The following is a 14,037-nucleotide window of genomic DNA, read 5'->3' on the forward strand; positions in this document are numbered from 1 at the left end:
GCTGTCGCTCTATAGTGGCAGCTGCGCAGAACGGCAGGGCACGTGGCATTATCATGTTGCCCTTTTTCATCCCGGTGTGTCGGTTTGCTATGTCAGATATATTCCTGCCCTCAAACGTCACCCCCACCCTTCAGATATACTTCCGGAGCCCCTGCGCCATGCATAACGCGCGGAGGTTCTTCGCATGTTCCGGAAATGTGTCAGCAGTGCTCGAGCTTTTTAATGAAAGACGCAATAACAAACGCTGCGGTAAATATATTTCTAGAGATCGTAATAACGTTTTGTAGCTCCAACTGACCCACGGACAAGCAGAGGGAACAACAGGTGGTCGAAATTTCTGGAGCCCTCCACTACGGCGTCTCTCATAATCATGTAGTGGTTTTGGGACGTTAAATTCCACATATCAATCAATCAACAGAGGGAACGGCACCACCACAAAGAAGTAATATTCTTTTTTTCCGTGCAACTAGCTAGTCCTTGAGTATAACTCCAGTGTATTTGCAGGCTTAATAAATAAAACAAACAGCTGCTTTTCTACATCAACTAATTGAGTCACATACGCTGAAATCTGAATAACATCCGACTGCACCTGCGCAACGAACACTTGCATGTTTTTGTACGTTTTTTTTGTTTTTTGTTGTTTTTGTAGAAAATTATAAAACAAATGCTCGCCGTACAAGGTAAAACTGCAAAGTGCATTTAAAGCCGCACATATATTTTTTTTACGTCTGGGGCAGAGTCACGCAGGCTGTTAGAAGTTATGGTTGTGATAAACGATCAAGTTACACGGAAAACTCTATCACGATTTCAAAAAGAGAAAGCGCATTATCTTATTGAGCATCTGCGTCACCACTGTGCAAGCAGTACGCCTTTAAATACGGTGGTTCAAGAAGCTCCAGCACGCATTGTCCTCACCTTGTTTTCTAAGCTCACAATATTGACTGCGTCCTTCCTGAAGACCGCGGAACTGAGGAACGTTTAGGTACGTTCTTGCTCCATTTATTTCTCCTGTTTTTATTTTTTTTTTGGGGGGGGGGGGGGATTTTAATCGCTCCACTGAATTCGTTCGCGAATGTATATGTGTTCTTCCCGATAGCAATCACTTTTTCTGAAGTTCATCGTCATTAAAGGATCAGCATGTCTTGTACCCAAAGCAGGAATAAGGCTGCCCCGTTGTTCTTCAAGCTCTCCTGCTCGGCGCGAGCTAGTTCCGTTTTATAGACACCTCATAATAAATATTTTACATACGGTGGGTTTTCACCATCGACGTCTTATTCCGTATAACCCCACAGCGGTGGTCTAGTGGCTAAGGCACTCGACTGCTGACCCACAGGTCACGGGATCGAATCACGTCTGCGGCGGCTGCATTTTCGATGGAGGCAAAAAATGCTGTATGCCCGTGTGCTCAAATTTGGGTGCACGTTAAAGAAACCCCAGGTGGTTAAAGTTTCCGGAGACCTCCTCCATGGTGTCGCTCATAATCATATGGAGGTTTTGGGACGCTAAACCCCGCATATAAATCAATCCATCCTGTTTCATAGTAGGTGCAAAGAGGTCGAATTACTCCACGAATAGTCTGTTCTACGGGCGATTAACCACGCGCGAGCGCTGATGACGAACGTGGCTAAAGCAGCTGTTGGATGAGCCGGCAATTTCCGTTGCACGTAAGGTGCATGTGATAACTAGAGGCCAGATTTTTAGGCACCAAAAACGTGTGTTCTAGGCGCCAAACACAGGCAGGTAAAACAGTGTTTTTTGGCCCTCAAAATTATAATTATAAGCACAATAAACTTCTATAAAATTTAACTATCCCAAAACAACGACGTCGGTGACTTGCATCTACGGCAAGAAGCAAAATAAAATTACATTGCTGAAGATAGCAGAAATGTACCAATGATTGAATATAGGCATGCATTTGCCGCGTGATTCGCAGTATGTGGTCTTTCGTTTTTGTTGTCTAGCATATTGCGTCAAGTGTCTACCATTCAATTGGTACTCTCCTGGGTCTCTTTCGATTCGTTGTGGCTGGCAAGGGCAGTGCAGGAGCAAACAACCAGACGACTGATACCTCAGCAAAGAGGGATGCCAGGTTTATTCACGTAGGACCAATTTTTCCCTATCAGTGAACACCTTAAAGGGCCCCTCACTTTGGCCACTTCGACCTGACAAGCGCAATTGTGCACTGGGCACTCCAGATCATTTCCGTTCATATTGTTACGTACAATCCAAATGGTGTACGAATAACTGTTTATTGGGGCGAACTTGTGCCCGAAAAGTAGCGGCGTCTGTAACAGGCGATCAGCAAAAAGGGATCAATCTCCGAGAGAGAAAAAACCCTCGAGCGGTGGTCCACTTCTTTTTCATCAAAATCCCGTGCTGAGTAAGCGCGCGCCGTCACGGCCTTTTCTTGTTTGATCATCAAGCCACTGATCTCTTGGGGGGGCGCGCGAACTAGCGCGCGTAGTTTGAATACTGCGTTCGCCTTGCGTCATTATCCCTCCTCCGAAAACGCATCGTCCCGATGCGTAAAAGCAGTGTTGCTGAGATGGTCTGAATGCGTGATTTCCAATGGAGAATTAGGTATTCCTCATAATCGGGTGTGTATAATTCGATGTTCATTGCCTGTCATAGTATGGCTTCATTCTGACTACATGCACGATTTCTGTGCTCCTTCGGCATCTTGATGAGCTCACTTGTCCTTCCGGTGACACCTCGTAGTTCAAGGAGCTGACGCGACGAAGGACTCGGTAAGGGCCGAAATAGCGGCGCATGAGCTTTTCGGAAAGGCCAGGCGTCCGCACAGGAGTCCAAATCCAAACTAGGTCGCCTGGTGCGTAGTCGACTCCTCTCCGACGAAGGTTGTAACGGTTTGCATCCACGCGTTGTTGTTGTTTTATGCGATGTCGCGCCAACTGCCGTGCTTCTTCGGCTCGCTGAATGAATTCGCTGATGTCAGGCTTGTGCTCTGTATTGTCGCCTACAGGCAGCATTGCATCTAATGGTGTGGTAACTACTCGACCATAGACTAGCTGAAATGGCGTCACTTTAGTAGTTTCCTGCACAGCAGTATTGTAAGCGAAAGTGGCGTACGGCAGTATCTTGTCCCACGCACGGTGCTCCAAGTCAACGTAAATGGACAACATATCGGTTAGATTTCTGTTGAGTCGCTCGGTTAGCCCATTAGTTTAGGGACGGTAAGCCGTTGTTTTCCTATGACTTGTGTGGGTAAGTTTCATAATGAACTGCGTCAGATTGGCTGTGAATGCAGTTCCTCGATCCGTGATAACCACCTTTGGGGCACCATGCCGTAGTAAAATGTTAGTGACGAAACATTCAGCTACTTCTATAGCCGTGCCCCTGGTGAGAGAGGCTGTCTCGGCATACCGGGTTAAGTAGTCTGTCGCCACTACTATCCATCGGTTGCCCATTGATGACGTGGGAAATGGCCCAAGTAGATCCATTCCTACTTGTTCGAACGGAGACTCAGGTGGTTCAATTGGTTGGAGAAATCCTGCAGGTTTCAATGGAGGCGTTTTGCGTCTCTGGCAATCTGTACATGTCCTTACATAATGCTGTACAGCATCCAGTAACTTTGGCCAGTAGTACTTGGTGCGGATGCGAGCCAATGTTCTACTCACTCCGAGGTGTCCTGCTGCTGGGTCATCGTGGCAGGCTTTCAGGATTTTGGGTCGCAAGACCGAAGAAACGACGAGTAGGAATTTCTCCTTGCTGTGCTCGAAGTTTCTTTTGTACAAAACGTTGTTTCTCATGAGGTACGAGGACAATCCCCGGACGAAAACTCGAGGAACACGCACGGGTTGCCCTTCCAGATGCTTGATCAGTTTAAGCAACTCCACGTCAGATCGCTGATATTCAGTCATGTCTGCGGTGCTCACGGCCCCAAGAAACGGAAAGTCGTCTCCATCTTCCTCAGGTGCAGATTCCATTGGTGTGCGTGATAGGCAATCAGCATCGCTGTGCTTGCGACCCGACTTGTATACGACTGTTATGTCGTATTCCTGCAACCTGAGGCTCCATCTAGCAAGTCGCCCAGAAGGGTCCTTTAGGCCTGCGAGCCAGCACAACGAGTGATGGTCGCTCACTGCTCGAAATGGTCTACCATATAAGTACGGTCGGAACTTCTGTATGGCCCATATTACCGCCAGACATTCTTTTTCCGTCGCCGAATAATTTATTTCAGCTCTCGAAAGAGTGCGACTAGCATATGCGACCACTCTTTCCTCTCCGTTTTGCAGCTGCACAAGGACGGCGCCTAGTCCCAAATTGCTTGCGTCCGTGTGAATCTCTGTTTCGGCTTCTTCGTGGAAATGTGCCAGGACAGGGTAGTGTAGGAGTCGCTGTCGTAGCTCATTGAACGCCTCTTCTTGCTCGCTTGTCCAGGTGAAAGGCATGTCCTCTTTCGTCAGTCGGGTTAGTGGCTCCGCAATCTTCGAAAAATCTTTAACGAATCTTCTGTAATAGGCACAAAGTCCTAAGAATCGTCTCACAGCTCTTTTATCTGTCGGTCTAGAAAACTTTTCTACAGCTGCTGTCTTTTCGGGGTCAGGTCGAATGCCTTCAGAGCTAACCACATGACCGAGGAAAAGCAGTTCACGAAAACCAAGATGGCACTTTTGGGGTTTTATCATCAGCCCTGCTGAACTAATCGCTTCGAGCACAGTACGTAGTCGTTCCACATGCTGATCGAAGGTGGCCGAAAAGATCACGACGTCATCGAGATAAACAAGGCAGGACTGCCATTTTAACCCGGACAGCACAGTATCCATCATCCGCTGAAATGTGGCGGGTGCGGAACACAGGCCAAATGGGAGTACCTTGAACTCGTATAACCCATCTGGGATCACGAAAGCAGTTTTCTCGCGATCTCGTTCGTCCACCTCTATCTGCCAGTATCCGCTCTTGAGGTCTAGAGAGGAGAAGAATTTCGCGTCTCGTAGTCTGTGAAGGGTGTCATCGATCCTTGGAAGGGGATAGACATCCCGCTTTGTGACGACGTTCAATTTTCGGTAGTCAACGCAGAAGCGCAAGGTCTGGTCCTTTTTCTTTACCAGTACTACAGGTGAGGCCCATGGGCTGGCCGACGGTTGAATTACGTCGTCCCTGAGCATTTCTTCAACTTGGCCTCTGATGATTTCTCTCTCTTTTGGTGACACTCGGTACGGGTGCTGGCAAATAGGTCTAACAGATTGATCGACTATGATGCAGTGTTTGATGATAGATGTTCTTTGCACTTTCGATGACGTGGAAAAACATGAGGCGTACTCCCGTATAAGGCTCTCGATTTTTTGTTTCTGGTTCGGTGATAGGGCTGCTTCGATGTGGGTAGATGCGAGTATGGAATCTATACCGTCAGGGTGCAGTGGTGCAGTCTCGGAAGAATTCAAATCCGTAATCGGAACGTAATCATGCAAGTGACCAACCACAGTTCCTTTCGCAAGGTGCTGCACCTCATTTCGGAAATTTGTCAGGAAGACACTCGTACACCCATCACGCAGTCGTACAATACCTCTTGCTGCACAGATCCCTTTCTCGAGTAATAGCCCAGTATTGCTTTCTGCCATTCCTTCCTAGTCGTTGTACACATTGCTTTTTACGGTGACAACGATGATGGATCTTGCATGTACTGTAATATCATCACCTGCAATCTGGAGCGCATCGAATCGTTTTTCACTCTCGAAAGTCGCGATGGCGTGTTTCGTCGAAAACGAGACGCACGTTTCCTGCAAGTTTATCACTGCGCCATTGGCCTGCAAAAAGTCCATTCTGATAATTGCATCTCTTGAACACTCCGACAGGACAATGAAGCTGGCGACGTAGGTGAAGCCGCGTATCCCAACTCTAGAGGTACACATGCCTGCCGGATCGATAAGGTGTCCCCCGGCGGTTCGCACTTGTGGTCCTATCCAAGGGGTCAGCACTTTTTTCAGCGTTCTGGCAAGTCCCCTGCTCATGACGGAATAGTCTGCGCCTGTGTCTACTAAAGCATTCGTTTCGTAGCCGTTGTTACGACCGGCCCTGGGGAGCCAAGCAGGAAGAGTTTGGGGGAGAACCGGTTCTTGACCGACGGTGTCGTCCACCCCCACCTCCCCATTCGGGTTCCTCCTCTCGCCGGGACAGCTCCGGGGTCTGCTGTGCGTTCGTGACCATGTTTGGTAACATTTTAGGGCGCCGTGACCATATATGGACCTCGTGTTAGGTTGTGCACCTCCATGTGTTGTGAGGTGTGTTTCCCCCTCTCTCGTGGCCGAGGTGCCGGAGACACCGTATTGGCTGACGATGCGGACGGGGCGGCCAGTGTCAACGGCGTGGCGCTATAAAATGCCGAAGACGTTTTGTATCACACTCACTCTTCTCTCTTTGGGTCAGTTGACCACTTCTCCGCATGTAAATAAATCTCTGTTGTTCGTTCGGGCGCTTCTTCTCGCTGAATTGTTGGACGATAGATCCTGCGACGGGGCCAGCTACCGAAAACGAGACCGGCAGGACCCGGAGTCCCAACAACTGGTGGCAGCGGTGGGATGCCGATAACCCCGAAAGCGACCACTGGACGGAGTGAGCCCGAAGTTCAACAACGGGACGACAGGAGAAGGATTACACGAGCTCATCGACTTCCAAAGGGAACCGAACGGCACTTCTGAGAGGCACGACGCCGGAGACATGACTGCGAACTGGGTGAGTGCCGGCTTTCTCTGTTAAATTTTACCAGGCATTTACTCTATGTGTTAAGTAAAAGCTGGTAGAGAGGGGCTGTCTTGGTCATTGGGTTAACAGGTAACTTGCGTCAGGCATAAATTGTGTGATAGCTTGGCTAAGCTCCTTCTGTCAGTGGCGTCAAGGTTAACAGTGGCAGGGCAGGATTCCGTGTAAGAGCTTTTTGAAGCTTTATTTGTAGACTAAGTTAACGGAAAACTTGAGGCAAGGCAGGAATCTAGAGCTGTCGTTGCCGTCAAGGTTAATTAGTTGCAGGACAGGAATCTTTGCGGAACAGAGACAGCGGTACTGGAGGCAGCCATGAATCTGAAATCCCTGCGAAAGTCCATGTTGTTGCTACTTGCAAGGGAGTTGAATCTGGAGGTGTCGGACTCTCAAAGAAAGCCAGAGCTGATAGAGGCGATTCTCGCATTGGGGGCGGAGGATGACGAGCTGTCAGAATGTGTCGAGGAGATTCAGGAGAGGCAAGCGGCAGAGGCCGAAATAAAGGCGGCCGAGGCCGAAAGGAAAGCGGCAGAAGCCGAGGCAGATAAGATGCGAAAGCACGAGCTTGAAATGAAGCGCCTCGAGCTGGAGATTAGCCATAATAGTAGAACAGGAGGCAGCGAGGCATCCGGTACCGCAGAGCGGGTCAGGTTCAAAATGACGGACCTAATGAGATCGTACAAGCTAGGGGAGGACATTGGGCTGTTTCTCGTCAACTTTGAGAGAACTTGTGAAAAGCAAGGTTTCAGCCAGGATACGTGGCCTCAACGCTTGTTGTCCCTACTTCCGGGGGAGGCCTCAGAAGTAATCGCGCGCCTCACGAAAGAGGAGGCTGACGAGTACAGTGAGGTAAAGTCGAGCCTTCTCAAGAAATACAGGTTGTCAGCGGAAGGTTTCAGACAAAAATTTCGCAACGCCGTAAAAGAGAACAGTGATTCATACCCGGAGTTTGCTTACAAGTTAATGGCCAACATGGGGGAGTGGCTCAAAGAGGCAAAGGCGTATGGGAATCATGACAAGGTGCTCGAGTGTATCGGTCTGGAGCAATTCTATCAAAGGTTACCAGAAAAGGTGAGGTTCTGGGTGCAGGACAGACCGGACGTGAACACCGTAATGAAAGCCGCAGAGCTCGCTGAAGAATTCGTTACGCGCCGCGCCCTCGGGGCAAACAGCGAGCCTAAAAGGGAAAAATTCCTACTACCGAATAAGGCGCCGTTTAGAAAACAACCGACAAGTCTCGCACAAAAGGGTGAGGAAAACAATTCATCTAACCATGGGGCGTCGGCAGAGGCAAGCAAAAGGAAATTTGAGGCGAGAAAGCCGGCTGCTTGTTTCAATTGCCACGAAACAGGGCACTTCGCGAAACACTGCCCGAAAGAAAAGGTGGCCTTTTTATCTATAAATGAAGCCGACGAGAACATGAAGTTGTTAGAGCCCTATATGTACGACCTTACTGTGAACGGCAAGCAGTGTCGGGTTCTTAGAGACTCCGCAGCCACTATGGACGTAGTTCATCCGTCTTTTGTTCAGTCCGGGCAGTATTCAGGAGACTGTGCCTGGATTAGACAAGCCGTAGAAGCAAACAGTCAGTGCCTCCCCGTAGCTAAAGTTGTCCTTAAAGGCGCATTTGGTACGTTGGAAACGGAAGCCGCGGTATCGCCACATCTACCCCCTCAGTATCCTTACTTATTTTCAAATAAGTCAGATCAAATGCTGAAGGAAAAAGGTCTAACGTTGGGAGAAGGCATAGTGCAGGCACTGACTAGATCGAAGGCACGTGCGCTTGCTGCGAGAGCAATATTCACTGAGGCAAACAAGCCTCAAATCGACAACGGGCCTGGTTGCGAGTTGGACACCGCGGTAACAAATCGACTTGTGCGAGAACAGGCTGCAGAAGCCGTAGTCACGGAGGCAACCATTCCTAAAGGCGACGTTGAACCTCCTCCCGAATTGGAAGGGGTCAATTACGCCTCGTTGACCGAGCAAATAGAAAATGCCGTTGCTCCCAAGCCGATTCCTGGTAGTACAGAGGATAGCACAGAGGGTGACACATTCCAGGTACTAGGAAATACAAAAGAGTTGTGTGTCATGCCAACTTCAGATAATTTCAGTCGGCTGCTGCAAGTGAGCCCCGCTTCATTAATAACCGAACAAAAGGGGGACACGACGCTTAAGCAATTCCAGGACAGTTCGAAAGAGGGAATCGCCAAACGAAATGTGAGATTCCAAGAGAGGAGCGGCATACTCTATCGAAAATATCTAGATAGGCGAGAAGTAGAGTTTGACCAGGTAGTCGTACCTCAGGCGTATCGTCAGGATTTGCTTAGTTTGGTGCATGGAGAATCATGGTCAGGCCACTTAGGCGTAAAGAAGACGAAAAATCGTCTTTTACAGGAATACTACTGGCCTGGATGCTTTAAAGATGTAGAGAGGTTTGTAAAATCTTGCGATGTGTGTCAGCGAGTGGGTAAGCCGGGAGATAAGGCGAAATTTCCAATGAAGCTGGTACCCGTAATCACGGAGCCCTTTCGTCGGTTGGTAATTGACACAGTAGGTCCTTTGCCCAAGACAACTTCAGGCCACCGTCACATCCTGACCTTAATCTGCCCAGCTACTAAATTTCCAGAGGCGGTCCCGCTAAAAGAGCTAAGTTCCGTCGAAGTAGTGAACGCACTTCTGTCCGTGTTTGCCCGGGTAGGCTTTCCTGCCGAGATACAATCAGACCAGGGCACCACTTTCACGAGTGCCTTAACGACAACCTTTCTAGAGCGGTGTGGCGTGAAATTATTGCATAGTTCAGTGTACCATCCGCAGTCGAACTCGATAGAAAAGCTTCACTCCGTGATGAAGCGAGTTTTAAGAGCCTTATGTTTTGAACGAAAAACTGACTGGGAAATGTGCTTACCTGCAACGATGTTTGCACTAAGAACTTCACCACATGAGACAACAGGGTTTACGCCAGCGGAACTTGTTTACGGCCGCAGACTGCGTTCTCCTCTTCTTATGCTGAGAGAGTCGTGGGAAGGTCAGGGTAATGATCCTGTAGTAGTGGAATATGTCCTCACCTTATTGGATCGTCTAACAAAAGCCCAAGAACTGACCGAGAGTGCGATGACCAAAGCACGGCAGAAGGCTAAGCTTTACTACGATCGGACAGCTAAAGCGCGACACTTTGCTGTAGGATACAGGGTCATGTTGTTGAGGCCCTCCCAAAAGAATAAGCTTGAAGTGCAATGGGTCGGCCCGGCCGAGATTACTCGAAAATTGTCTGACACCAACTATGTGGTAAAATTACCAGGAAGTCGTAAGGCACACCAGGTGTATCAGAGCAACTTACTCAAACCCTACAAAGAGAGGGAAGCCATCGTGAACATGACTTTAAATGTTCCGGAAGAGGTTCCGGCAGAAATCCCTGAATTAGCTCCCGAATCGGACGAAGTCCCGATCGAGAAAAGAGTTGAGGATTTAGTATCAAAGTCACAACTGACAACGAAGCAGAAGCAGGAATTGCGTGGTCTTTTGACCGAGTTTCAGGACAGATTTGTAAGCGAGCCAGGCCGGACATCCGTCCTCACTCATGACATAGAGCTTACCTCGTCGGAACCGGTAAGATCTAAGACGTATCGGGTGTCACCTCACCGGCTTGAGCTAATAAAAGCAGAGGTTAACAGGATGCTGGAATTGGGCGTGATTGAGCCGTGTGAAAGTGATTACACTTCCCCGTTAATTCTTGTGGAGGTACCCGGCAAAGATCCGCGTCATTGCGTAGACTATCGTAAGTTAAACCTCATCACCAAGGATCAGACATACCCAATTCCCCACATTGAGGAACGCGTCGAGAGGGTAAGCAGCGCGCAATTTATCTCAACGCTAGACCTAGTGAGAGGTTACTGGCAGGTGCCGCTCACCGAGAGGGCGAGCCGGTATGCTGCATTTATTTCACCATTGGGGACATTCCGCCCTAAAGTGTTGAGTTTCGGCCTAAAGAACGCGCCTTACTGTTTTTCAAACTTAATGGATAAGGTTTTGCGGGGTCAAGAGGACTTCGCATTGCCTTACTTGGACGACGTCGCCGTGTTTTCCTCGTCCTGGCCAGAAAACTTGGCGCATTTGAGAGCAGTACTGACACGCCTACGCGAAGCAGGTTTAACGGTAAAGGCGCCCAAGTGTCAGCTAGCACAAGCAGAGGTACTCTATCTCGGGCATGTTATCGGTCGAGGGCATCGCTGTCCCTCTGAAATGAAAGTGGCAGCTATCCGAGACTTTCCCCAGCCCCGAACGAAAACCGATATTCAGGCTTTTCTTGGAATAGCTGGTTACTATCGTAAGTACATCCCTAGATATTTCGACATTGCCAGCACTCTTACTGACGCGTTGCGCAAGATCGAGCCCCAAATGGTCGACTGGGATGAGGAGAAAGAAAAGGCTTTCCGCGTTTTGAAAGCGGCCTTGTCGAGCCAACCTTTGCTTAGTTCACCGGGCTACTCGAGGCCTTTCATAGTCCAATGCGACGCTAGTGATAGAGGCATGGGGGCAGTTCTTAGTCAAAGGGATGAGGGGGATCAAGAGCATCCCGTCCTCTATGTTAGCCGGAAACTCACCCTTCGCGAGCAGGTTTACAGCGCTAGCGAAAAGGAATGTGCGTGCTTGGTTTGGGCAGTCCAGAAACTGGCTTGTTATATTGCCGCAAGCAAGTTCATTGTGGAAGTGGACCACTGTCCTCTCACCTGGCTACAGACCATGTCCTCTAAGAACGGCCGCCTGCTGCGTTGGAGCCTCGTTTTGCAACAATATACGTTTGAAATACGCTACAAAAAGGGTGTACTCCATGGCAACGCTGATGGCTTAAGTCGATGCCCCTGACGCGAGAGGATGTCTCGAGAACTCTGGCATTTTTTTTCCTGACCTAGACAAGAGCTAGTGATTGTTTTTTTACTCTTTTAGGTGTACTTGTTTGAAAACGTTGAAGACACGGCTATCCAGGGTTTCGGGTTCGGTGTGCTTCCAGTGTTGTTGTTTTGTGTCACCTTAAAGTGTGAGTAACATTTTGAATAAATTGTGTATTTCCTTTAATATCAGTTAAAGGGGAAAATAGCCTGGTGGAGTTTGGCGGAATTGTCCGGCGCTCACCGGCTGAGTAGTTGTGTTTTCATGTGCGTATGTGATGTCTGTTGAGCCCACAATGAAGCAGGTGTTGCCCTCTACTTCATCAAAGACGGTCGTCACCAAACCGACTGCCGGCGCTGATCTCTCCGGACAGTGGCTGCAAACCTCAGCCCATCGAGATCTTCACCCCCCCGGCGCGAGAGAGTGTTACGACCGGCCCTGGGGAGCCAAGCAGGAAGAGTTTGGGGGAGAACCGGTTCTTGACCGACGGTGTCGTCCACCCCCACCTCCCCATTCGGGTTCCTCCTCTCGCCGGGACAGCTCCGGGGTCTGCTGTGCGTTCGTGACCATGTTTGGTAACATTTTAGGGCGCCGTGACCATATATGGACCTCGTGTTAGGTTGTGCCACTCCATGTGTTGTGAGGTGTGTTTCCCCCTCTCTCGTGGCCGAGGTGCCGGAGACACCGTATTGGTTGACGATGCGGACGGGGCGCCCAGTGTCAACGGCGCGCCGCTATAAAATGCCGAAGACGTTTTGTATCACACTCACTCTTCTCTCTTTGGGTCAGTTGACCACTTCTCCGCATGTAAATAAATCTCTGTTGTTCGTTCGGGCGCTTCTTCTCGCTGAATTGTTGGACGATGGATTCTGCGACGGGGCCAGCTACCGAAAACGAGACCGGCAGGACCCGGAGTCCCAACACCGTCTATAATTACCGACAAATCAGAAGCGACGTTACCATTTCCGCACGTAGTCTCGTGTCCGTCATCACATTTTGAAATCGGCACTGGAGGTTGTTTTCTTGCGTCGGCAGCGGCCTTACCTCCCCAGGTCGCCGATTCTAGTTTTCCCGAAGCGGGCTTTGGGGAAGTCGCCTCGGAGAGTTTGAAGATGGGCGCGGACTTGGTGACCGATACCTCAGTGGCGCTGTCGACCGAGACTGATGCTGCTGCGAGGAGTGAGCCCCTTGACGCGTTGACAAGTACTCCTCGATTTCAAAAGGTCGCTCCCCATTCCGTGGACAGGCAGCGTTTACGGGAAAACCCCGAAGTCCAGCTCGGCGATATGCACACATCCGGTAAAGATGGCCAGCTTCGCCGCAGTGATAACAAAGCGGAATTCGATCAGGAGTGCGCCATATATCAGCTTTTCGGATCCTAGTCTCGGCTGGGGATGGCTTAAATCGAGGTTTCGGCAGATGCGTGCTTGCTGCGGCGAAATAAGGTCCAGGGGCGGCGAAAGGAGGTCCAGGGGCGACGAAATGAGGTACAGGTGTGTTTCTCAGTACCTCGTCGTACGAGACAGCGGGCTGCATCGGAACTGACGCTTGAACAGGCTGGGCTTGTGGCTGCTGCTCACAGACTGCCTGTCTCACCTCCTCCCGAACAACTTCCCCTAAAGACGAGACCGTTGAGGGGTTGCCGTTTAGCTTCTGGAGCTCTTCTCGAACCACCGATCGAATGAGCTCTCGTAATACGTCGATGCCATTCCCGAAGACTGCTGACACCGCGTCTACGGATGCGACGTTAACATCTCGGTTGTAGTGCCTCGCTCGCTGTTGCAGAGTCTTTTCAACCGCTGTCGCCTCGGTGCGAAATTCAGCGACGTTCCGCGGGGGACATCGGAGCAAACCGGCAAAAATCTCCTGCTTCACCCCACGCATCAGGTGCCGAAGTTTCTTGTCCTCGCTCATATTTTGATCAGACCGGCGGAATAACCGGCACATGTCTTCCACATACATTGCGACGCTTTCATTGTTGCGCTGGTTTCTTGCCTGCAAGGCAGCTTCAGCTCTTTCCTTGCGGTCTGTACTCGGGTATGTGGCCAGTAGCTCCCGTCGGAAATCATCGCACGATCGAATGGTACCTTCATGGTTTTCAAACCACGTTCGTGCGCTGTCCTGCAATGCGAAATAAACTCGGCGGAGCTTCCGTTCTTCGGGCCATCCGTTGCAGTTGGCGACGCGCTCAAAACCCTCCAGCCAATCCTCGGCGTCTTCATGAGGATCGCCATGAAAAGGGTCCGGCGTCCGTGGCTCATCGACAACGACGTGCGTGGCAGCGACTGGAGACGAAACGGCGTGTGCGGCAGCGGTTGGAGACGACATTTCGGTACTCTCACCGGAGACAGCTGGAGACACTCTGGGCTCTAGTGGCAAGGGAAATTCCGGCGGCTCACGACGTAGACGACGGCTGGAGCGCTGATGAACTGG

At 50.1% G+C, this 14,037-nt stretch overlaps 1 protein-coding gene across 1 annotated transcript in view; it reads left to right on the forward strand.

Moving 5' to 3' along the window:
- The first annotated feature begins 417 nt into the window (after positions 1-417).
- Positions 418-14,037, forward strand: part of LOC119165623 (uncharacterized) — a 52,139-nt gene continuing 38,519 nt past the window's right edge. Inside the window, exon 1 of the mRNA XM_037417737.2 lies at positions 418-982. The gene's annotated coding sequence lies outside the window, so the exon portion shown is untranslated. The remainder of the gene's footprint in view (positions 983-14,037) is intronic.

The sequence above is a fragment of the Rhipicephalus microplus genome, chromosome 9 (genome assembly GCF_043290135.1).
Source record: "Rhipicephalus microplus isolate Deutch F79 chromosome 9, USDA_Rmic, whole genome shotgun sequence".
NCBI classification, from domain to species: domain Eukaryota; kingdom Metazoa; phylum Arthropoda; class Arachnida; order Ixodida; family Ixodidae; genus Rhipicephalus; species Rhipicephalus microplus.